At 42.8% G+C, this 22,905-nt stretch overlaps 1 long non-coding RNA gene across 1 annotated transcript in view; it reads right to left on the bottom strand.

Annotated features, from left to right (window-relative positions):
- The window catches only part of LOC143688345 (uncharacterized), a 72,959-nt gene extending 50,065 nt beyond the window's left edge, over positions 1-22,894 (bottom strand). Inside the window, exon 1 of the long non-coding RNA XR_013177962.1 lies at positions 22,782-22,894. This is a non-coding gene — a long non-coding RNA (uncharacterized LOC143688345). The remainder of the gene's footprint in view (positions 1-22,781) is intronic.
- Positions 22,895-22,905: the final 11 nt, after the last annotated feature.

Raw genomic sequence — 22,905 nt, 5'->3', positions numbered from 1 at the left:
GTCTAGCTCCAGAGCTACAGCTTATTCCTATTGACAGCTGCATAATATTCCAAAATATGCATGCATGCAGCTGAATTCATTTCTTTGTCTCCCATGATGCTTTATTAGCTTCTAAATTTTTTAAATGCTCAGAACTTTCTCTTTTTTGCAAAAATGATTGTTATTACTATTTGGTAAAAGTTTTTTAAATATTATTTAAATACTAATAAAACAGAATAATTTGGCTGGATGGAATGCCCAGAATTCAGACTCTGCTGGCAAATGGGACGAGGATGACGCCCGGTCTGGCACACCCATGTTCATTTGGCGTGGACATTGCCTGGGGGGTGGGGGTGGATCGAGTAATTTCCCCCAGGATTTGTAGCACCCTGAGTTTTCCAAGTCTTTAAAGAATGGGAGAACCTCCTGGCTTGCACCCCTTTTCTTTTCCTCTTCCAAGTTCAAAGTCATAAAAACTCCCTACCGGACTACAATGGGCTGGTCCTGGTCATCTCCCAACCTCGAGGACGTGCACAGGTAAGAGAGTTGCAGAGAGGGGTTGCCTGGCGCCCTGGGAGGGCTGCAGCTGTCTGCCCCACACCACGCTGTCCCTTCGGGGTTTACCACAAGGGGCTCGCCCTCCCCTCAGGGGCTGCACTGACCAGGGTGGTCACAGTGGCCAGCAGGAGTGGAGGATCCACAGCTGGCCATGCCAGCAGCCCAGGCTCCAGAGCCAGTGGGCCACGTCCCAGCCAGCTGCCACTAAGACCACCAGCTTCTGCTGTGCCGCCCCAAAGGACCACAGGTGTCCTCAAAGCAAGGTAGGTTCCCAGCAGGCACCTTGAGAGGGAGTCTACACCCAGCGCTGCTTTGGAACTGTGGTCACACCTGCCATCATCTCTTGCACAAAGTGTGTTAATGAAGAAGTACATGTGCCAGGGCTCTCCAGAGAAATGGAACCGACAGGAGACACAGAAATACAGATGTGTGCATATGTGCACTGTGTAAGTGCACGTGTGTATATAAAGCATTTTATTTTAAGGAATTGGTTCTCACAATTGTGGGAGCTGGCAAAGCCAAACTCTGAAGGAATAGAAATTCTGGTAGAGCTGATGTTGAAATCTTCAGACCAAAAGTTTTCTGACCTCTGGAACCCTCAGTTCTTGTGGTTGGGACCACCAGGTCTGCTCCTGCACTTAAAGCCAGCTCTCTGGAGATGCTCCATTGCCAAAACTGTCCAGCAGCACTGCCCTGGTCAAGGTTCGCACAACAACTGAGCCAAGTCGGCCCACGGAGTTCACCTTCTCAGGCATTTATCATGCACCACAAATGTGGGTTTTCCTCTTTGTAGGTCGGTTGGCCTTCATATCTTGGGCAGGCATCCCAGCAGGACTGGTCTTCTCTAAAGTCCTCAGGTTCGAGCCCCCTCCACAGACCTCCTGAGGGGTGGGAGCCCAAGCAGACCACCCACAGGAAAGTGAGACTGCTCACAGCACAGGAGTCTGAGCTCCTGCTTCCCCCAGAGAGGGCCCCAGACCTGCGGCTGCAGGGCCCATCTCACCAACGCAGGTAAACACACCTGAGGGCCTTAGACCACCTGGGAAGGAAAACCCTGGAAAAGATGGAGCTTCTGCTAGTGAAACATATTTGCAGGGGCTTAGAACCTATTGCTGTTTGGAAGTATTCAAGTAAACATAGGCTTATTCCTAGGCTCTGCCATCATTCTATCTTCTCCCCCGACGTGCTCATTGTGGCGTTTTAAAAATCACTGACTCAGATGTGCACAAAGTTCTGAGTGGTCCCGATATGCCTTGGGGTCAACCAGCCACCACCTTCCCCTCTGTCACTCGCCACCTACGAGCACACAGGAGGCACGCTTTTGTTGACCAAAACGTAGCAAAAAGGAAATTGAAAAATACCTTTTAAAAATGAAAAACAGTCATCACTACTTAACGTAAATCTGATTCTAAGTTATTATACATAAGAATAATTTCTAAAATATAACCTGGGTATCTGTATACTAAAGAACCACAACAATTTTGCTCTCACAGTTTCATCTTGTGAACATTCCCTCCTTCCATTCCTACCCCTCTAGGCTGCAGTCGCCGCTGACCTGCTCACAGAGCCTGGCTCTCTGTACTTCCTCCCCTCCCGCGGTCTTGGTTGAGAGTGGAATGGAACCCGAGAAAATCAGTCTAGCTTAAATGGACCCCAAGACCATCAGTCTAGCTTAAAATGGACACTGAGACCATCAGTCTAGATTAAATGGACCCCGAGATCATCAGTTTAGATTAAATGGACCCCGAGACCCTTAGTCTAGCTTGAATGGACTGTGAGACCATTAGTCTGGTTCGAAATGGACCCCAAGAACCATCTGTCTAACTTGAATAGACACCAAGAACCATCAGTCTAACTTGAATGGACACTGAGAGCCATCAGTCTAGCTTGAATGGACCCCAAGACCATCAGTGAAGTTTGAATGGACCCCAAGATGATCAATCTAGCTTGAATGAATCCCGAGAAGCCCGTGCATGCACAGAGCCCCATCCCATGAGCCGTGTTCTCCCCTAGAATGCCACCCATCTGGAAGGAGGTGACGTGACACCACAGGGTGTCCTCAAGAACAGGCCAGGAAAAGGCTCAGCCATAGGATGTGACCAGTGCCAGGGCCTCTCTGACAGAGGAAGAGAGAGGACACATGGAGGTCAGAGAACATGGCCCACAAAACCATCCCAAAATACATGCAGAGAAGGGTTTCAGGGAAGATGGCAAAGTAGAGTAGGGTGGGTTTGCACCTGCTCCATAGAACACGAGAGGGGACAGAAAAAAGTCCCGGGGGGGGGGGTGAGAGATCAAGGAGGGTTTTCAGCGTTTCATGGGGAGATCCTGGTAGAAAGAGGCAGGGAGATTGGGACGGGCAGAGCAGAGTGAGTCTGTTCAGCCGTGACTCCACAGGGGGGTGGGTGGTGATGCATGGAAAGTGCGGATCCAAGGAAAAGGACCTTCCCTCTGCTCCAGCAGCTATCCAGGTAACATTCCCTGCAAGGCTCCACAGTCAGCAGCTCCTGTGGGGAGCCTGGAGCCACACCTGGCCACTCCCCATGAAAAGCTGTGCCGACTGGGTGCTGGAATTGGTTTCTTCTCCAGGCACTGTGAAGGGCCATCCCATCAGGTGCTATGAGCAGAGGATACACCGGGCACTGCGACCAGCTACCCCATGGGGCATTATTATCAGCTGCCTCATCCCACATACTGGGACCCATCCACCCACCGTGCATCCCATCTTGCCCAGCTGGCTACCGCAGTTGAGGAAGGGCAGAACTGAGGGGAGGAAGTGGCACCATTGGCTGGGAAGAAGTGGTAAGTGCAGTCTGGCAAACTCTGTATCTGCCTAGGTTTTCATTTTTTCATTTTCTTTATTTTTTATATTTTTATTTATACTTTTCCATTTTTTTCTCTTTATCTTCTGAGAGCACCAGTCTGAGTTCATTCTCAATATATCTTGGGGTGTCTCCTAGATTCAGGGCATACTATTGCTATGGTGGTATTTTTCAGGGGTGCATGGGCCAGGAGTCAAGCCCAGGTCTCCTATGTGGCAGGTAGGAGTTCTGTCACTGAAATGCCTGTGCACCTGGCTTAGCTTTTAAAATACCCTCAAGTAGAATTGCACCTCCTACATGAGATCCAGGCCTTGATTTGGTAGGGAATTACTGACAAACCAAGTGCAGAAATAAACCTTCAACACAAGCCCAAGTAAATACAAAACTTTAGAAGAGAGAAAAAACCAACATGCAAAATAACCTTATTAAGATAAGCAAAGGCCCCAAACACAACACAAAAACATAAAGCATGTGAAGATACAGACAGAACTAGGCCAACTAACAACCAAATCAAAATGCCAAAGGGGTCACAGATCATAGAATACTACTCAAGAATATTTATAAATAAGCAAAGGGTACTGGGAAGACACTAGAAGATCATCAAGAAGAATTCAAAAGATTAAATAGAAAAATAGCAGAGCTCACAGAGATGAAAGATACTGTAGGCCAAATTAGAAAAATACTGGAGACACATAATAGCAGAGTCTAACAAGCGTAAGGAAGAATGAGTGAGCTAGAAGACAGAACAGTTGTCCAAGAGTGCACAAAAAAACAAACAACAGGAAAGATGGAAAAAGTGGGACTGGATCTTAGGAAAATGATGAACAATGGGAGGCACTCTAATATAAGAATCACTGGGGACTTCCGGGAAGATGGCAGACTGGAGTGGAGTGGGTTCACTCCTGCTCTGTGAAACAAGATAGCAGAAGGGGAGGAAATCTCCAGGACTGCAGGTTCCAGGGTGTGAGTAGTCTAGGAGGGTCTTTAGGCAGTCTTGGGGGGAGGAGGATTGCAGAAGAGCAAGTGGGGCAGGTGACCAGGATCCCCACCAGTGGGCAGTGGTGCATGGGGGAGGTGCAATTGCAGGAACTGACCCTCCTGGGTTCCAGCCTGCACAGCTGTCAGCTGGGGAAACCTCCCCACGTGGTTGCAGTGGGCAGCACCCACAGGGAGCCTGGAGGCCGGTGATTGTCCACCACAGGGCAGGCCTCGGCCTAGGGGCAGTGGTCACCCTGTTGGGTGCAGAAAAAGCCTGCCAGCAGTCTCAGTGTCTGGCAGACCCACCAACAGTGTGGATCAGCTAATCAGCTGATCCCCCACGCACTGGTCCGCTCCCCCGTCCCCCAGCAGAGACCCACTGGCCAGATGCCCCTGGCCGGAGAAGCTCCCCTGGAGGTGTAGTCCCACTGATGAGCAGGCGGACCTCAACACTCCAGCCAGGAGGGGCGGAGCTGAGGGAGATGGAGACTGCAGCCTGCCATCTGCTGGCTGAATATGGTAAGTGCAGGTTGGCTGCACCAGACAGGAGGGGATAGTGTGAGTGAGCAGGAGCCTCAGGGTTGCCACCTAGTGGGGAGAAGGGGCTAGGAGTTGAGGTTGGGTCTCCCGCATGGTAGTCAGCCATTCCGCCACCGGACTACCCGTGCACTCCAGCCTAGCCTCTGACAGACCCTTAAGTTGGACCATACCCTCTACATGAGATCCGGACCTTGACTCAGCCGAGAATAACCAACAAAGTGTAAAAGGAAACATTCAACAAAAACTAAGTAAATGCGAAACTTTAGAAGAGTAAAGGGAACCAACTTGCATAATAACCATATCAAGATAAAAAAAAAAACCCAGAACACAACAGAAAATCACAAAGCACTGAAGATCCAAGCAGAAATGGCCCAGCCAAAAGACCAAATCAAAATTCCAGAGGAGACACAGAATATGGAACTACTCAAGGATATTTATAAAGAAATAAAGGATATTAGGAAGACACCAAAAGAGCATAAAGAAGAATTCAGGAGGTTAAATAGAAAAATGGCAGCTCTCATAGAAATGAAAGATACAATAGATCAAATAAAAAATATACTGGAGACATTAGCAGATTCAAAGAAGCAGAAGAAAGAATAACTTTGCTAGAAGATAGAACAATAGAACTAGAGCACACAAAAGAAGAAACAGCAAGAAAGACAGAAAAATTGCAACTGGATCTTAGGGAAATGATGGACAACAAGAGGTGCAAAATATATAATTATTGCTGTCCCAAAAGGGGGAGAGAAGAGTAAAGGGTTGGGAAAGTTAGTTGAAAATATAATTGGAGAAAACTTCCCAACGCTTATAAAAGACATGAATATGCACATCGAAGAGGCGCAGCAAACTCCAAGTAGAATAAATATGAACAAGCCCACTCCAAGACACATACTAATCAGACTGTCAGGTGTTGAAGAGAAACAGGAAGTCCTGAAAGCAGTACAAGAAAAGCAATCTACTACACACAAGGGAAAACACATCAGACTGACTTCAGACTACTAAACAGGCACCATGGAAGCAAGAAGGCAGTGGTATGACATTTTTTAAATCCTGAATGAGAAAGGCTTTCAACCAAGAATTCTTTATCCAGCCAAGTTATCCTTCAAAATTGAGAGAGAGATTAACATGTTCAAAGATAAAAAAAAAAAAGATTGAGAGAATTAGTCAACAAGATTCCAGCCCTTCAAGAGATACTAAAGGGAGGCCTGTCAGCTGATAAAAAAGACAGGAGAGGGAAGTCAGGAGGAGGGCACAGAATTGAAGCATATGAGCAAAGGAAGAGAGAGAGAGAAGAAAAATAATATACAGATCTGACAAATAAAATCTAAAGGATGAGATGGTAGAATCAAGAACTGCTTTTACAATAACTACTTTTAATGTTAATGGGCTAAACTCACCAATTAAAAGATACAGACTGACAGAATGAATAAAAAAACATAATCTATCTATATGCTATTTACAAATGACACATCACAGACTCAATAACCCAGTTAGATTGAAAGAGAAAAGGATGGAAAAAGATCTTCTATGCAAGCTGTAATCAAAATAAAGCAGGAGTAGCTATACTAATGACAGAAAGAAATAGACTTTAAATGTAAAGACATTATAAGAGACAAAGAAGGACACTATGTGTTAATAAAAGGGGCAATTCACCAGGAAGAAAAAACAATCATAAATGTGTACGCTCCCAATCAGGGAGCTCCAAAGTACATGCAGCACATATTGGAAAAACTGAAGGGGAGCTTTAGACATAGTAACAGTGGGAGACTTCAATACACCACTTTCCACTATAAATTGAACAACCACCCAGAGGATCAACAAGGAAATAGAGACCCTAGACAATAAGATAAATGAATTAGATCTAATAGACATATATAGATCACTATATCCCAAAACACCAGGATACACATTCTTCTCTAGTGCCTATGGAATGTTCTCTAAGATAGATCAGATACTTGCACATAAACTGACTCTCTATAAATCTAAAAAGATTGAAATTATCCAAAGCAATTTTTTCTGATCACAAGGGAATAAATTGGCAATTAGTAATCACCAAAGAACCAGAGCTTGCACAAATATATAGAGATTAAACAACACACTCATCAGTGGGTCAAGGAAGAAATTGCTAGAGAAATCAGTAAATATCTGAAGGTGAATGATAATGATAATACAACATATCAAAACTGATGGGATGCAGCAAAGGCAAGTTTGAAAAAAATGAAAGGGAAATTCATTGCCCTAAATGCCTATATTCAAAAATAAGAATGAGCAAAACTTGAGGATTTAACTGCTTACCTGGAGAATTTAGAGAAAGAACAGAAAACTAACCCCAAAGCAAATAAAAGAAGAGAAATAGTAAAGACTAAAGCAGAAATAAACAAACTGGAGAACAATAAAATAATAGAAGGAATCAAAAAAACTAAAATTTGGTTCTTTGAGAAAATTAATACAATTGATGGTCCCCTAGCTAGACTAACAAAGGAGAAAAGAGAGAGGACACAAATAAATAAAACCAGAAATGAGAGGAGAGTTGTTACCACAGATCATGATGAAATTTTAGAAATCATAAGAGAATATTATGGATAACTATATGCCAACAAACTAGATAACTTAGACGAAATGGGCAAATTCCTAGAAAGACATGAATTACCTATACTGACTCAAGAAGAATAGAAGATCTCAGCAAACCAATTACTAGTGAAGAGATCCAATCAGTCATCAAAAATCTTCCTGCAAAAAAAAAATCCCAGGACCTGATGGCTTCACAGGAGAATTTTATCAAACTATTCAAAAAGAACTAACACCAATCCTGCTCAAACCCGTCCAAAAACTTGAAGAAAAAGGAATGCTACCTAACTAATTTTATGATGCTAACATAACTCTAATACCAAAATCAGATAAAGACAATACAATAAAACTACAGACCAATCTCCCTAATGAACATAGATGTGAAAATTCTTAACAAAATACTAGCAAATCATATCCAACACCACATTAAAAGAATTATACATTGGGCAGGCCATGGTGGCTTAGCAGGCAGAGTTCTCACCTGCCATGCCAGATACCTGGGCTTGGTTCCTGGTGCCTGCCCATGGGAAAAAAAAAATAATTATACATCATGATCAAGTGGGATTCATAACAGGAATGTAAGGGTGGCTCGACATAAGAAAATCAATCAATGTAATACAGCACATTAACAAATCAAAAGGGAAAAATCACATGATCATATCAATTGATGCTGAAAAAGCATTCAACAAAATCCAGCATCCTTTCCTGATAAAAACACTTCAAAAGTTAGGCATCAAAGGAAACTTTCCAAATATCATAAAGGGCACATATGAAAAACTCATAGGCAGCATCATAATTAATGGTGAGAAATTGAAAGCATTCCCCTTGAGATTGGGGATGAGACAAGGATGCCCATTGTCACCACTACTATTCAACATTCTATTAGAAGTACTAGTTGGATCAATTAGATAGGAGAAAGAAATAAAAGGGATCCAAATAGGAAAGGAAGAAGTAAAACTTTCATTATTTGCAGATGACATGATCCAGTACTTAGAAAACCCTGAGAAATCTACAGTAGAACTACTTGAGCTAATATACAAATTCAGCAAAGTAGCAGAATACAAGATTAATATACAAAAATCAGTAGTTTCTATATACAAGCAATTATCTATCTGAGGTGACAACTGAGGAAAAAATTCTATTCAGAATAGTGACCAGAAGAGTTGGGTATCTAGGAACAAGCCTAACCAGAGATATCAAGGACTTATACACAAAAAATTACAAAAAAAAAAAAAATTGCCAAAAAAATTTAAAAAAAGACCTAAATGCATGGAAAGATATTCCGTGCTCATGGATAGGAAAATTGAATATCATCAAGATGTCATATAGAAGAGAAAGAGACTGAATAGCTAAAGATATCCTAAAAAAGAAGAGCAACTGGGGAGATCTATCACTTCCTGACTTTAAAGTTTACTATAAAGCCACAGTGGTCAAAACAGCATGGCACTGGCACAAACAGAGGGACTACGAGTGGAATAGAATCGAGAGTGCAGAGATTGACCACCAAATTTATGGACATTTGCGCTTAGATAAGGCCCCCAAATCTAGTGAATTGGGACAGAATAGTCTTTCCAATAAATGGGCATGGGAGAACTGGATTTCAATAGCCAAAAGAATGAAGGAGGACCCCTACCTTACACCCTATACAAAAATTTATTCAAAATACATCAAAGACCTAAACATAAGAGCTAGTACCATAAAACTTCTTGAAACAAATATAGGGAAACATCTTTAAGATCTAGTAATAGGAGGTAGCTTCTTAAACTTGACACCTAAAACACAAGCTGTGAAAGAAAAAATAGACAAATGGGAACTCCTTAAGATCAAGAGCTTCTGTGCCTCAAAGGACTTTGTTAAAAAGGTGAGGAGGCAGCCAATGCAATGGGAGAAAATATTTGGAAACCACATACTGGATAAAGGCTTGATATCCTGTGCACACAAAGAAATTATACAGCTGACCAACAAAAGAACAACCCAATTATAAAATGAGCAAGGAAATGAATAGACACTTTTCAGAACAGCAAATACAGATGGCTTAAAAGCACATGAGGTGCTGCTCATCTTCACTGGCTGTAAGAGAAATGCAAATGAAGATGACAATGTGATATCACCTCACACCTATAGGAATGGCTGCTGTTAAATAAACAGAAACTATAAATGTTGGCGAGGATGCAGAGAAATTATCGCTGTTGGTGAGAATATAAAATGGTTCATCTGCTGTGGAAATCAGTTTGGCATTTCCTCAGAAAACTAAATATTGAGTTGCCCTATGACCCAGTAAAACCAATACTTGATATATACCCAGAAGAGTTGAGGGTAGTGACACAAATAGACATTTGCACATCGATGTTCATAGTGGCACTATTCACAACTGCCAAGAGATGGAAACAATCCAGGTGCCCATCAACAAACGAGTAAATAAACAAAATGTGGGATATACATACAATGGAACATTAAGAAGCATTTAGATAAAATGATGTCCCAAAACATATGAGAATATGGATGAAACTTGAGGACCTAATGCTGAGTGAAATAAGTCCAACACAAAAGGACAGCTACTGTATGATTCCATTATTACGACTCTGATAAAGCCACCAGTGTCTTGGAGCAGCTAGAAGGAAAAATCTGAGTTGAGGGCATGGTAGCCCAGGATGAACTCTGGGAACTGCTCTGTAGCTGCTTATTGAAGTGTGCTTTAAAAATTATTGTTTTTTCCTTTTTTCTTTGTTTATATATTATATATCTGAAAACTTAAAAAATGGTTTAAAAAAACTATAGGCAGTTATAGTAATATTAGAAAAAATAAATTCCTGAATTCAAAAATTTGAAAATATTTAGTAGCATAGCTCACTACTATAGCAAAGTTGATATTGATATTTGCAATAATTTTTTACTTGATATTTTGAGAACATACAGTTTTGATAATCAAATGGTATTTAAGATACTGTTTAATATTTAGAATTTAAGTAACTCTGATAGCTGTATTTATAGATTGTTTTCCTTCCTTGCTTTAATTTTAAGTTGGCTTATGAAACGTATTATACATACAAGCTCTACAACAATTACTTAGCTTTTTTGAATATGCCTATGGATAAGTTAACTAACATATCCATTTTAGGTAGTTAAGATTTCCATATGTTAATTGTAAAAATATTTGTACTTCATATTTTCCTGAAATGAGGAAAATAATTAGTTATATAGGTCATTACTATAGCAATGCAGATATTGTAAGAACTTTCTAACTGATATTCTGAGAACATTCACAGTTTTGACAACTGATCAAATGGTATTTAAGTTAGTTTTTAATACTTACAATTTAAGAATTTTGCTATCCAAATATGTAGACTTTTTTCCTCATTGCCTTAATTTTAAATTGGTTTATGAAACTTACTGTGCAAACACAGGCTTTACAATGATTATATGAATACTTTACTTAAATATGTCTATAGTTAAGGTAACTAAGCTATACATTGTTGGTAAGTATATTGTTTATTTTCTTAAATTAAAAAAAATGTGTAAAAAAAAAAAAAGAAAAGGAATTATTGGTGTCCCAGAAGGGGAAGAGAAGAGTGAAGGAGAAGAGAAGAGTAAAGGGCTGGAAGGTTAGTTGAAAAAATAATCAGAGAAAACATCCCAACCCTTATAAAAGACATAAATATACAAATCAAAGAGGCCCAATGAACCCCAAATTGAATAAATTCAAATAGACCTACTCCAAGACACATACTAACCAGACTGTCAAATGCTGAAGAGAGGCAGAAAGTCCTGAAAGCTGTACATGAAAAGCAACCTACTATATGCAAGAGAAACCACATAAGACTCAGTTCAGACTACTCAACAGGCACTACAGAAGCAAGAAGGCAGTGGCATGACATATTTAAGATCCTAAATGAGAAACGCTTCCAGCAACAAATTTTTTTACCCAGCCAAATTGTCCTTTAAGATTGAGGAAGTGATTAAAATCTTCAAAGACAAAGACTGAGAGAACTAGTCAACAAGAGTCAACTCTACAAGAACTATTAAAGAGAGTTCTGTTGGTTGAAAAAAAAAAAGACAGGAAAGAGAGTCTGAAGAAGGGCACAGAATTAAAAAGTGCCAGGAAAAAGGAATGCTACCAAATTTATTTTATGAAGCTAACATCACTGTAATACCAAAACCAGATAAATACACTACAAGAGAGGAAAACTACAAACCGATCTCCCTAATGAACGTAGATGCACAAATTCTCAACAAAATACTAGCAAATCCAATCCTATGGCACATTAAAAGAATTATACCTCACAACAAAGTGGAGTTTACACCAGAAATGCAAGGATGAATCAACACAAGAAAATCAATTCATATAATACAGTACATTAACAAATTGAAAAGGAAGAACCACATAATCCTATATCAGTTGATGCTGAAAAAGCATCTGACAAACTTCAGCATCCTTTTCTGATAAAAACTCTTCGAAGGGTAGGAACTGAAGGAAACTTCCTCAGTATCATGAAGGCATGTATGAAAAACCCATAGCAAGTCTCCTAGTTAATGGTGAGAGATTGAAAGCATACTCCCTAAGATCGGGAATGAGACGAATGCCCGTTGTCACCACTGTCGTTCAGCACTGGACTATTGTTTCCTCTGTACAAGTCCTTGACACCCCTGGTTAGACCAATTCCTAGATACTTGATTCTTTTTATTGTTATTTTAAATGGAATTTTTCCTTAAAAGACATTCCATGCTCATGGATAGGAAGGTTGAACATCATTAAGATGTCAATTCTCCCCAAATTGATATATAGATTCAATGTAATACCAATGAAATTCTAACAACCTACTTTGAAGACTTGGAAAAGTTAGTTGTCAAATTTATTTGTAAGGGAAAGAGATTACAAATAGCTAATGATAGCCTAAAAAAAAAAAAAGAGCAAAGTGGGAGCACTAACGTTTTCTGACTTTAAAACTTACTATAAAGCCACAGTGGTCAACACAGCATGGTACTGGCACCAAGACAGAAGTATTGACCAATGGGATAGAATTGAGAGTATGGAGATAGACTGCCAAATCTGTGGTCAATTGCCCCACTGAACTGGGACATGGGAGAACTGGATATTAACAGCCAAAAGAATGAAAGAGGACCCCTACCGTATACCCTATACAAAAATCCGTTCAAAATGGATTAAAGACTTAAATATAAGAGCCAGTACCACAAAACTCCTAGAAGAAAATATCGGGAAACATCTATAAGACCTAGTAATAGGAGGTAGTTGTGCCAGTTTGAGACAGTTGTGTACCCCAGAAGAGCCAGGCTCTTTAATCATCATTCAGTGTTGCTGAGTGGGGTCTTTTTTATTGTTTCCATGGAGATGCGACTCAACCAGTTGTGGGTGGTAACTTTTGATTAGATGGTTTCCATGGAGATATGTCTCTACCCATTCAAGGTGGGTTTGCTTACTGGAGCCCTTTAAGAGGGAACCATTTTGGAAAATACCCAGAACCAACAGCAAACATAGCCAGACACCTTTGGAGATGCGGAAGGAAGATGCCCCGAGGGAAGCCTTATGAAATGAGAGAAAGCTAGCAGACATCACCATGAGAGATGAGAGATGTGTCCAGAACCCAAAGACCCCAAAAAAGCTAGCCATGTGACTTCCCAGCTGACAGAGGTGATCCAGATGGCATCGGCCTTTCTTGAGTAAAGGTGACCCCTGTTGGTGCCTTAATTTGGACATTTTCACAGCTTTAGAACTGTAAACTTTAACTTAATAAATTCTCTTTCCAAAAGCCATTCCACTTCTGGAATATTGCATTCTGACAGCTTAACAATCTAAAACAGTAGCTTCTTAAACTTGATACTCAAAGCACCAGCAATGAAAGAAAAAACTGATAAATGGAAACTCCTTAAAATCAAACAAATTCAGCAAAGTGGCAGGATACACTATGCCTCAAAGGACTTTGTCAAAAAAGTAAAGAGGCAGTTAATTCAATGGGAGAAAATATTTGGAAACACATATCAGATTAAGTTTTCTATCCCGTGTACATAAAGAAATTACACAACTCAACAGCAAAAAAACCAACAACCCAATTATAAAATGGGCAAAGGATATGAATAAGCATTTTTCTGAAAAGCAAATACAGATGGCTCAAAATCACATGAAGAAATAATCATCTTCACTAGTGATAAGGGAAATGCAGATCAAGATGACAATAAGCTATCACCTCACACTTAAAAGAATGACTACTATTAAACAAACAGAAAACTATAAGTGTTGGAGAGAACATTGTAGTAGAGAATGTAGCGGAGAAATTGAAACTATTATTCATTGCTTGTGGGAATGTAAAATGGCACAGCCACTGTGGAGACAGTTTGGCTGTTCCTCAGAAAACCAAATATTTAGTTGCCCTATGACCCAGCAATAGCAATACTCAAGATATAGCCAGAAGAGCTGAAAGCAGTGACACAAACAGACATTTGCACACCAATGTTTCCACAATTGCCAAAAGATGGAAACAGTCCAAGTGCCCATCAACAGACAAGTAGATAAACAAAATGTGGTACATACATATGATGGAATAGTCTGCATCAGTAAGACAAAATGAGGTCCCAAAGCATATGACAACGTGGATGAACCTTGAAGATAAAATGCTGGGTGAAATAAGTCAGGCATGAAAGGATATATACTGTATGGTTTTGCTATTATGACTCTGACAAAGGTAATCTCAAAGGTTTATACTGTAGAATATACCAAAGCTAGTGATGGGGGAAAGGCTACCCATGAGATTGAATTTAAATATAAGGGAATGGATAGAAGTGATGGTAGCTAATTAGTGGGGGTATAAGTAACATTGCCATATTGAAGGGAAAAAGAATTGAAAGGGAATTTACAGTGCCATGAATCCCACCAACTATTCAATTACACCTTGTATTATATGAGTATACCTCATACATGAACACCTTCAAAGGTTTGATCTTGGACAAAGAGTCAATAATAGAGGGGTATAGGGGGAAAACTAATATTGCATGCTGTCATAGTTAGGGACAGGTGTCAACTTGGCCAAGTGGTGGTACCTGTTCATCTGATTGGGCAAGCGCTGGCCTGTCTGTTGCAATGAGGACATTTCATAGGATTAGGTCATGATCATGTCAGCCACATCCACAGCTGATTCCAGTTGTAATCAACCAAAAGGGAGTGTCTTCTACACTTAGTTATGCTAAATCTAATCACAGGAAGCCTTTTAAGGAAGACTCAGAAGAGACAGGTCCCATTCCTGCTTCGGCTGGTGAGCCTCTCCTGTGGAGTTCATCCAGACCCTCCATCGGAGTCGTCGGCTTCGCAGCCTGCCCTGTGGATTTTGGACTCTGTGTTCCTGCGGTCACGTGAGACACTTTTATAAATTTTATATTTGCGAGTGTTCCCTGTTGATTCTGTTTCTCTAGAGAACCCTGACTGATACACATGCTATGAGCCATAGTTAACAGGACGATGGCAACAGTATCACAGCAATACCAGGGCTAATAGAGGAGGTTTTGATTTGATATTTCACAAGACTGTGTTTATCGGTTCTTTGTCTCTTTGGACCAATGAAAAATGTCCAAAATTGAGATTACTATTGATTGTACAAGCAGGTGAGGACACTGTAAGACATGGTTTGTTTATTTAGGACATTATCCATGATGCCCAATCAATGGAAGGGACTGAAGGGTAGAATGTCTGAGGAGACAAAAGGAAAATGGTGACACATATGCATGTGATGGAATACTGTATGGCAACAAGAAGGAATGATGTAGTGACACACTCAAAAAGCTGAATGAACCTTGGGGATGATGTGTTGTGCAAAATAAACCAGAAACGAAAGAACAAATATGCTATGGTCTCTTTCAGAAAATACTTACAAGAAAATTGGAGCCTAAATTGTAAGCTCTTAAAGCAGTCACACTTAGTCCGAATTTTTAAGTGTATTTCTAGATTCTGAGACACTGAGCTATGTATGTATCAGCTGGTATTTCCCTGGCACTTTGAGTATCTCTGTGACACCTAAGATGCAGCGCTGGAGCTCTGCAGCTCTTCAGTCAGCCTTGCTACATACAACAACTGTTGAAGTAACCGAGAAAGAGATCAGCCTTCAGTTAAAGATGAAAGTGACGCCGATCTGGTTGGGACTAAGGTAAATCAGGATACAGGGTAAAAGATGACAGTGTGTGTACTCTAGAGCTCCACCTACTGTATGAGACCAAAGGCAGAGAGGTTTATTATGTCTAGAACCTAAATTTTCTGCAACACACAATCAAAACCATCCTGTCTGGAGAGCTCATTTAAACAACCCAAGCTCCTGGACCCCAGAATGGGAATGAAGCTTTGTAATTCTGTGCAGTGTGATGTAACACCTGGATACATCCCAGACCTTGGTGAGCCGGTAATCAAAAAGTATTGGTAGAGTTCCTTGAAGGGCTGGAGAAAAAAATATGGAACTATTCAACTATCCCATCTGGTAAATCCCTGATTCTCTCTCAAATATTAAGGACTCCCAAGAAAATAGGCCAACCCTTGATTTTGAGGCTTGCCCTTATGAAACTTATTTCTATAGTGGAGAAGCTAAGACTGCCTATACTTATGCCTAAGAGTTGCTTCTAGGAAACCTCTTTAGTTGCTCAGATGTGGCCTCTCCCTCTATAAGCCTAACTCTGCAAGGAAAAACATTACCCTCCCTCCTCCATGGGACATGATATTCAGGGATGAAAGTTTCCCTGACAATGTCAGACATAATTCCCAGGGATGAGCCTGGCCCTGGCACAATGGGATCAACAATGCCTTCTAGACAAAAAGGGGGAAAGAATGGTAACAAAACAAGATATCAGTGGCCAAGAGAAATCAAATAGAGTCAAGAGGCTACTCTTATGCAAGCTTGTTCTAGTTTTCTAGCCACCAGAATGCAATATACCAGAAACAGAACAGCTTTTAAAAGGGGGAAAAAGTTGCAAGTTTACAGTTCTGAGGCCGTGGAAATGTCCCAATTAAAGCAAGGATATAGAAATATCAAATCTAAGGCATCCAGAGAAAGATACCTTGGTTCAAGAAGGCACCAACAAGCAGTTAGTTGCACTCAAGAAAGGCCAGTGAAGTTCAGTGTTTCTCTCTCAACTGGAAGGGCACATGACAAACATGGTGACATCTGCTAGCTTTCTCTCCAGGCTTCTTGTTTCATGAAGCTCCCCGGGGGGGGGGGGGGGGGCATTTTCCTTCTTCACAGCCCCGAGGCTGTGTGGGCTCTCGGGGTTCTCGTCACTCTGTGGTTCCCTCCAAACTGTCTCCTCTTTTAAAGGATTCCAGTAAGCTAATCAAAACCCACCTGGAATGGGTGGAGTCACATCTCCCTCTAATCAAAGGTTAATACCCACAATTGGGTGAGTCACATCTCCGTGGAGGTAACCTAATCAAGTTTCCGACCTACAGTACTGAGTAGGGGTTCAAAGAAAAGGCTGCTCCCACAAGATGGGTCAGGATTAAAACATGGCTTTTCTAGGGTACCTAATCCTTTCAAACTGGGACAAAGCTTCAGCTAGATATTTCTAATTGCCATGGTTTGCCAAACCCCAACCAATATCATGCCTATTAATGCTAAAAACATGTACAGTTTAATCTGAGACTCTACAAAAGCTTCATGCACTAAGTTTATTTTCCTGAAACATTACCTCCAGAGGGTAGGCTACATAAGCCCCAAAAACTAGAGGGGCCTGCGTCTCCAAGAATATCAACTAATTCCACCCCTTATCCTGTATTAGAGACATCCCTTTTCCATATGAAAACATTAGAAAGGGCATAGCCCAAAGATCCTTATAGAGTGGGAGTAGAATCAAAAGAGAAGAAGGAGTTATAACAGAGAAGGTAAGATTTAGCAAATGAGTATGACAGCTGAATCACAATATTGATATTTCTTTTAGCCTCCAGTGTTTCAGAGCAGCTAGAAGGAAAAACCTGAAACTGTGGAATGGTAGCCCATACCAAACTAGGAATCTGTTTTGTAGCTGTTTGTTAGAGTGCATTTTGAAAATTATTGCTTTTTCTTTTTTTACTTGTATATGTGTTATATTTCAAATGAGAAATGTTTAAAAAAAAAAAAAAAAAAGGAAGAAACAGGCAAAAAAAATACATCCAGAGGTCAGAAGAAGTGGAAACAAGAACGTTTTTAGAACCCAACCGTTTTCCAAAAACTGAACCTGAGATGGCACGTGTCATTCCATCACCCAGGATCTGTGAATTGAGGATGGCAAATAGGAACATTTTTGGTCAATACAATCCTTACAAATTGCTAACTGTTAAAAAAACATTTACCTTATTCTCACCAATTATTAGGGATCAAGGCTATGTCAGGGCAGAAAAAAGTGTTTCACACTCTCCTACACTGATTTATGACACACCTGTCTCAACCAGCACATGGTGCTCACTCAGGCTTCCCAAAATACGGGTCATCCGTCACGTCTCACAGGACATACCACAAAGTGGAGAAGAAATGCCTTTTTTTAAATGATAGATTGCACAGTCTTGCAGCCCCTGTGGCCAAGAAAGATTGAAGGCCACTGGCTTTGACATTCACTGCCCCCACAGATTTTATTTCTGTGGTCAAATAGAAGCTGGTCCTCTCTGATTGACCTCCTCTTCACCTGTACAAGATTTGCACCTGGCAGTTCCCTATACAGGTGTTTCCCGCCCAATCAATTCACAACTCTGCACAGTCTGTCACATAGGGGAACAGTGGCACAGTTTGCGGGTCGGGACTGTGGCTGAAAATATAACATAAAAGACAACACCAAATGCCAACTTTAGCAGCTGAATCTCACAATGTCGTTTGCTCTTGGATGTTTTCTTGTTCTGGGGCTCTCACCTATTCAAAAAACAGACAAACAAACAAAAAACTTTGACCACCACCGCCGCTTTGCCTATCAAATTAAATTTGATCTATTTTTGGCCAGAAAATGAAGCCCAAACTCTTTCAATTGCAATAACAGTAACAAATAATACAGTAACAGTAGCTAACAGCTCTAAAGCACTGGCTGTAAGTCAGGAACACTTGCAAGAGCTGTACACACCTTAAATCATGTCTCATCACAAGGACCCTGTGAGACAGGTGCCTGTGCAGGAGGCAAGGATGCCAGTGGCTTGCCCAGGTCACAGGTAGCGGGTGGAGGCACTGGGGCTGATGCTTGCCTGTTCCAGGGCCCTTCTCCACCCTGCACCTGGCATCCCCTCCTCCCTAAAGCTCACTCTCAGTTGCCCATTCCAGAGGCTGTGGCTTCCATGAAGACTCTTTTGGGGACTGCCATCCAGTCACCCTCTCGCCCTCCGTGGGGGCTCATGCTTTTTCCTCGTGTTGTCGCATCTCCGTGGGGACCCTCAGGTCCCACTATTGTGGATTGCTGGGTCTCTCGTCCTAGGCGCCCTTGGACTCGAGCCCCTGAGCGCCCGGGCTACCCCAGCCGCAGCCTCGCAGGAATGCAGATGCCCCCAGGGCTGAGGGCTTCCTTCCTTATCCCGTCTGACTTTTCCTGGGGTGCAAAAGCAAAATAGGGCCTTGACGTCCAGCTCCGCATCACGTCGCCTAAACTCGCACTGTGCCCACCTCCGCCAGCTGGGAGGAGCCGAGGGAGCACACCCACCTCTGGAGAAAAGGAAGTCGTTTCGGGGACAAGGGTCCCCGTGGCTATGGCAGCCAGGCTGGGTATCTGCAATAGGCATCCTTCTTCCTCCGGGTTTGAAGACGTAAGCCAGTGTGAAAGGGAAATGGGTGGCTGAGGCCTGGAGAGCCGTGCATGCAGCAGGGCGCCTGCCACCCCGTTACAAGCCAACCCTCAGCAGCCTACAAGTCAGCCTACAAGTCTAAGCCCTGCCCTAACCCTACTGCTCCTCTTTTCTTTCCTCCTCTTCTACCTTCTAAACCCCCCTTGCCTAACAGCCCAACTGGGGACACGATTTAGGTTGCTACCACAGGCTGTGCTCCCCAAATGGCAATCCTAAGACCCCAAATAAATGCTTTCATTTCTTCCCAGTTCAGATTGTTATCTCTTGGTGGACACCAGCCTCACAACTTCAAGAAAGTGAGTATGGAGATTTCCTTCACAATGAGATGTCCTTGACAATGAGGTTGATGAAGCGGGGAGAGGAGGAGCTGGACTTTTCTTTTCATATACTCACCAAAAAAACCCAACTGAAGAACAAGGCAGCAGGCGGCTGGCTAGTGCACGCGTCTCACATTGGTTTAGAAGCCTTGAGTTACCAAGAAAACCGGGGCTCCCGTCACCTTGGCAACACAGGAAACTCAGGGCTCGAGCGTGTTTGGCTCTAGATTCCCTTCCAAAGCTTGAGTAGGTTTAGTGTGTTTTATCTGAACAACACGCCTGAATGTTGTGTCTGTGATAGGGCACAGCTGCACAAGAAATGGTTTTGTTTCGTGGCTGGAGCTACACAGCTTCACTAGCTCTGCTAAGCCAAGTCTCCCATCTCAAATTGCCTGGTTTGTGGTGGCCACTGCCTCAAGTCCCGGTGCTGCTCCGGTCTGCCCTGGCCAGATGGCACAGCGCATTTTGCATCTTTTAACAAGCACATTACAATCAGCTCTGGCCTGATGTTCAGATGCTCAATATTTCACTTGTCCTTTGAAATAAAAATTCCCAGAAATTATCATTTGAATACGTCTAATTATTTTTTCTGCTGAAGAGACCTGTGGCACCCTTCCCCACCCTGACCTGCCCTGCACCCACCCTGCACGCCCACCCTGCCCTGCCTTGTACCCACTATCACTCACCCTGCACCCACCCTGCACCTTGCACATCTGCCTTGCACTCCCCCTTCCCCATCTTGCACACCCTACCCTGCCTTGTACCCTCCCCGTGCCTGCCCTGCACCCTTACCCCCCAGCCTCTCTTACTCAGTCTTTTCCAGCTCCTTGCAGGCCCATTGGAAAGATCTACGTGGAAGACCTGCAAACCCAGGATCTCTGAAGTACTAATCCCCTAGAAGCTCTCGTCCACCTCCTTGCCCTGACCCCAAAAGCCAGGTCCACAAGACTTCACCCTCTCCCTTTGGACTGCTGGTGGAAACACCACCTGGGGTGGCCCCCCTCAAAACTCAGAACAGACATTTCCAATAAAAAATGTTGAGGGTGGCAATTGATATCTGTATTCCTGTTGGTACAATGTAACAGGAGCTAAATACACTTGCATACGCTGGCCTAACAACCCTCCATACCTGATAACACTCCATCAGGAATGTTTTCAAACCAGCTCAATTACAACTACATTTTTGGAACCCAATAGAGACACAGATTAGATATGCCTATATTTAGCTTTGCAATGCATTTTATATACTGGAAATCCCTTTGTTAATTTAGAAGTATAAAAATTAATTGCATATAAAGACAGCCTGATGAAAATCAATCTTATTTTGCTTAACAAAGATTATCTTTGTTATATTAAATATAAAAGAAATGTTTAATATCATTACATGCCATTAGAATTATTTTTTAATGTTTTTACATTCATAACATGAAGTTGCAAACTTAGAATTAAAAATAACATATCTCTTAGTGCTTGCTGGCCTATAAGAAGCAAGCAAAACTTAAAGTCAGAAGAAGCATTTATAACAGAGTTCTATCTCTCGGATTTAGTATCCGAGTCTGCCAGCGCTGCCATGACAAATAGCCCACATGACTGGTTGGCTTAAACAGCAGGAGTTGATTGGCTGACCGTTTTAAAGGCTAGAAATCCCAAACCTACGGGTCAGAAAGACCGTGCTTTCTCCCGGAGGCTATGGTGCTCCAGCATGGGTTGCCACAATCCTTGGGGTTCCTTGGGGTTCCTTGGCTGGCCTCCTTGCCTCCCGTCACAGGGCGCTGTTCTCAGTCTCCACCTGTGCCCTTCTCGCTTCTCTGCTGGCATCCTAATAGCCTCTCTGCGTAAGGCCTGCAGTCCCATGGATAAATGGCCACACATCAGCTTATGAGAGCTGAGCCAAAGGAACAAGCAAGGATGGACTTTTCAGCACTCCTCTGGGAACTTTTCAAACTGACATTTCTCACCCTCCAGTAGCTGCCTGCTTGTGATACCCTTATCCAGCCTTCACAGTTGCATTCTTAGGACAAACTCTCTCGCTGGATATCCTCTCTCCAGCAGTTACAACCTTGCATAACTAAAGCAGTGTTTTCACCAAGGGAAAGCTGCCAAACTCCCAAGGACCCACCTGTGAAAAGTCGCCTAACTTTACCCCCAACTCTCTTTAAAAACTCCCGCCCGAATCAAGGTGGGTAGGAGTTGATTTCTCGAATCAACTCTCCATACTGTCCCTCTGCTAATAAATCTTCCTTCCCTGCTGCCGGTGTCATGTCTCTGTCTCTGCTTCTTGTCTCTGACCTCTGCTGGTCCGGGACTCTCAATCACACCTTCACAGGGCCTATTGCAAAGGGTTCACAACAGCGTGCCAGCAGACTGCTGCCGGGTGCGTGACTCAGTCCTCAAGAGTGGCTTCTGGGGGCTCGTGGAAAAAGGGAGGGTGCCCTCACTTTCACAAACAGAACAGTGGGGTGCGGGGGGAGTACAAAACATCTCCCAGACTGTCTATAATTTTTTGGCATCTGGGACATTTTTTAATGAGCCTGTTTTCTGGATTTTCAGACTATTTCCTGCTTTTTCTGTTGCTTTAATTTTATCAGCTTCACAGTTTTGAGAAACGAGGAGTCCTTCCCAGATTGCAGCGCGTTTCTCTATCCTTTCACATACTTAGTCCTTGGCATAAATTCAAACCTACGTCCTGTTTTTATGTTACTGTTTCTCACACCGGGAATGGGCTCCTCCTTCACCGAGGCCCGCGCTGGGAAACCCGCATGCCAGCTGAGCCAGCTCGGGGGAGCCCGAGGCTGCGCGGGGGCTGCGCGGGGGCCCGCCTCCAGGGAACGTGCTCCGTGGGCTCGGGGGTGCACTGGGGTGCGGGGCGACTCCGTGGGCTCCGTGGGCTCCAGGGTGCCCTCCCTGCCGGGCGGTCTGAGGCTGTCCCGCTTCCTGCACCTTTGCAAAACTTCCCCAAGGGCAGCCCCTGCAGTGGCGGTTCGCAGCGCGGCCCCAGAGCGCTAAGGCAACGCGCTGACACCCCTGCGCTGGCGCTGGAAGAAAGCTCTCGGTGTGCCCCCTCCAAAACGGGTGTGGTTTGGGCATCACTGCCCCGCGCACAAGAAGGCTTTCCCAGGAGAGACTGAGAAGGAGCAAAGGCTCTTGAGATTCCCAGCCGCGTCTTCAGAGTGAAACCTTGGAGAGTGAGGAGGCTCCTGGGCCGTGTCCTAATTTTTAATTAACTCACTATTTTATACTTACAGTATTTTGATTACGGAAATATCACTGAGCCACATGGCCAGGTAGTGTACCCCTATTAAGTGTCCTTTCTTGAATAACGATTAGTCTTTATTGCCTGATTGCTGGTAATCTGGAGGTTTCTATA

The sequence above is a fragment of the Tamandua tetradactyla genome, chromosome 1 (genome assembly GCF_023851605.1).
Source record: "Tamandua tetradactyla isolate mTamTet1 chromosome 1, mTamTet1.pri, whole genome shotgun sequence".
NCBI classification, from domain to species: Eukaryota; Metazoa; Chordata; class Mammalia; order Pilosa; family Myrmecophagidae; genus Tamandua; species Tamandua tetradactyla.
Note: the sequence above shows the minus strand (reverse complement) of the source record. Positions and strands in the feature narration are given on the sequence as shown.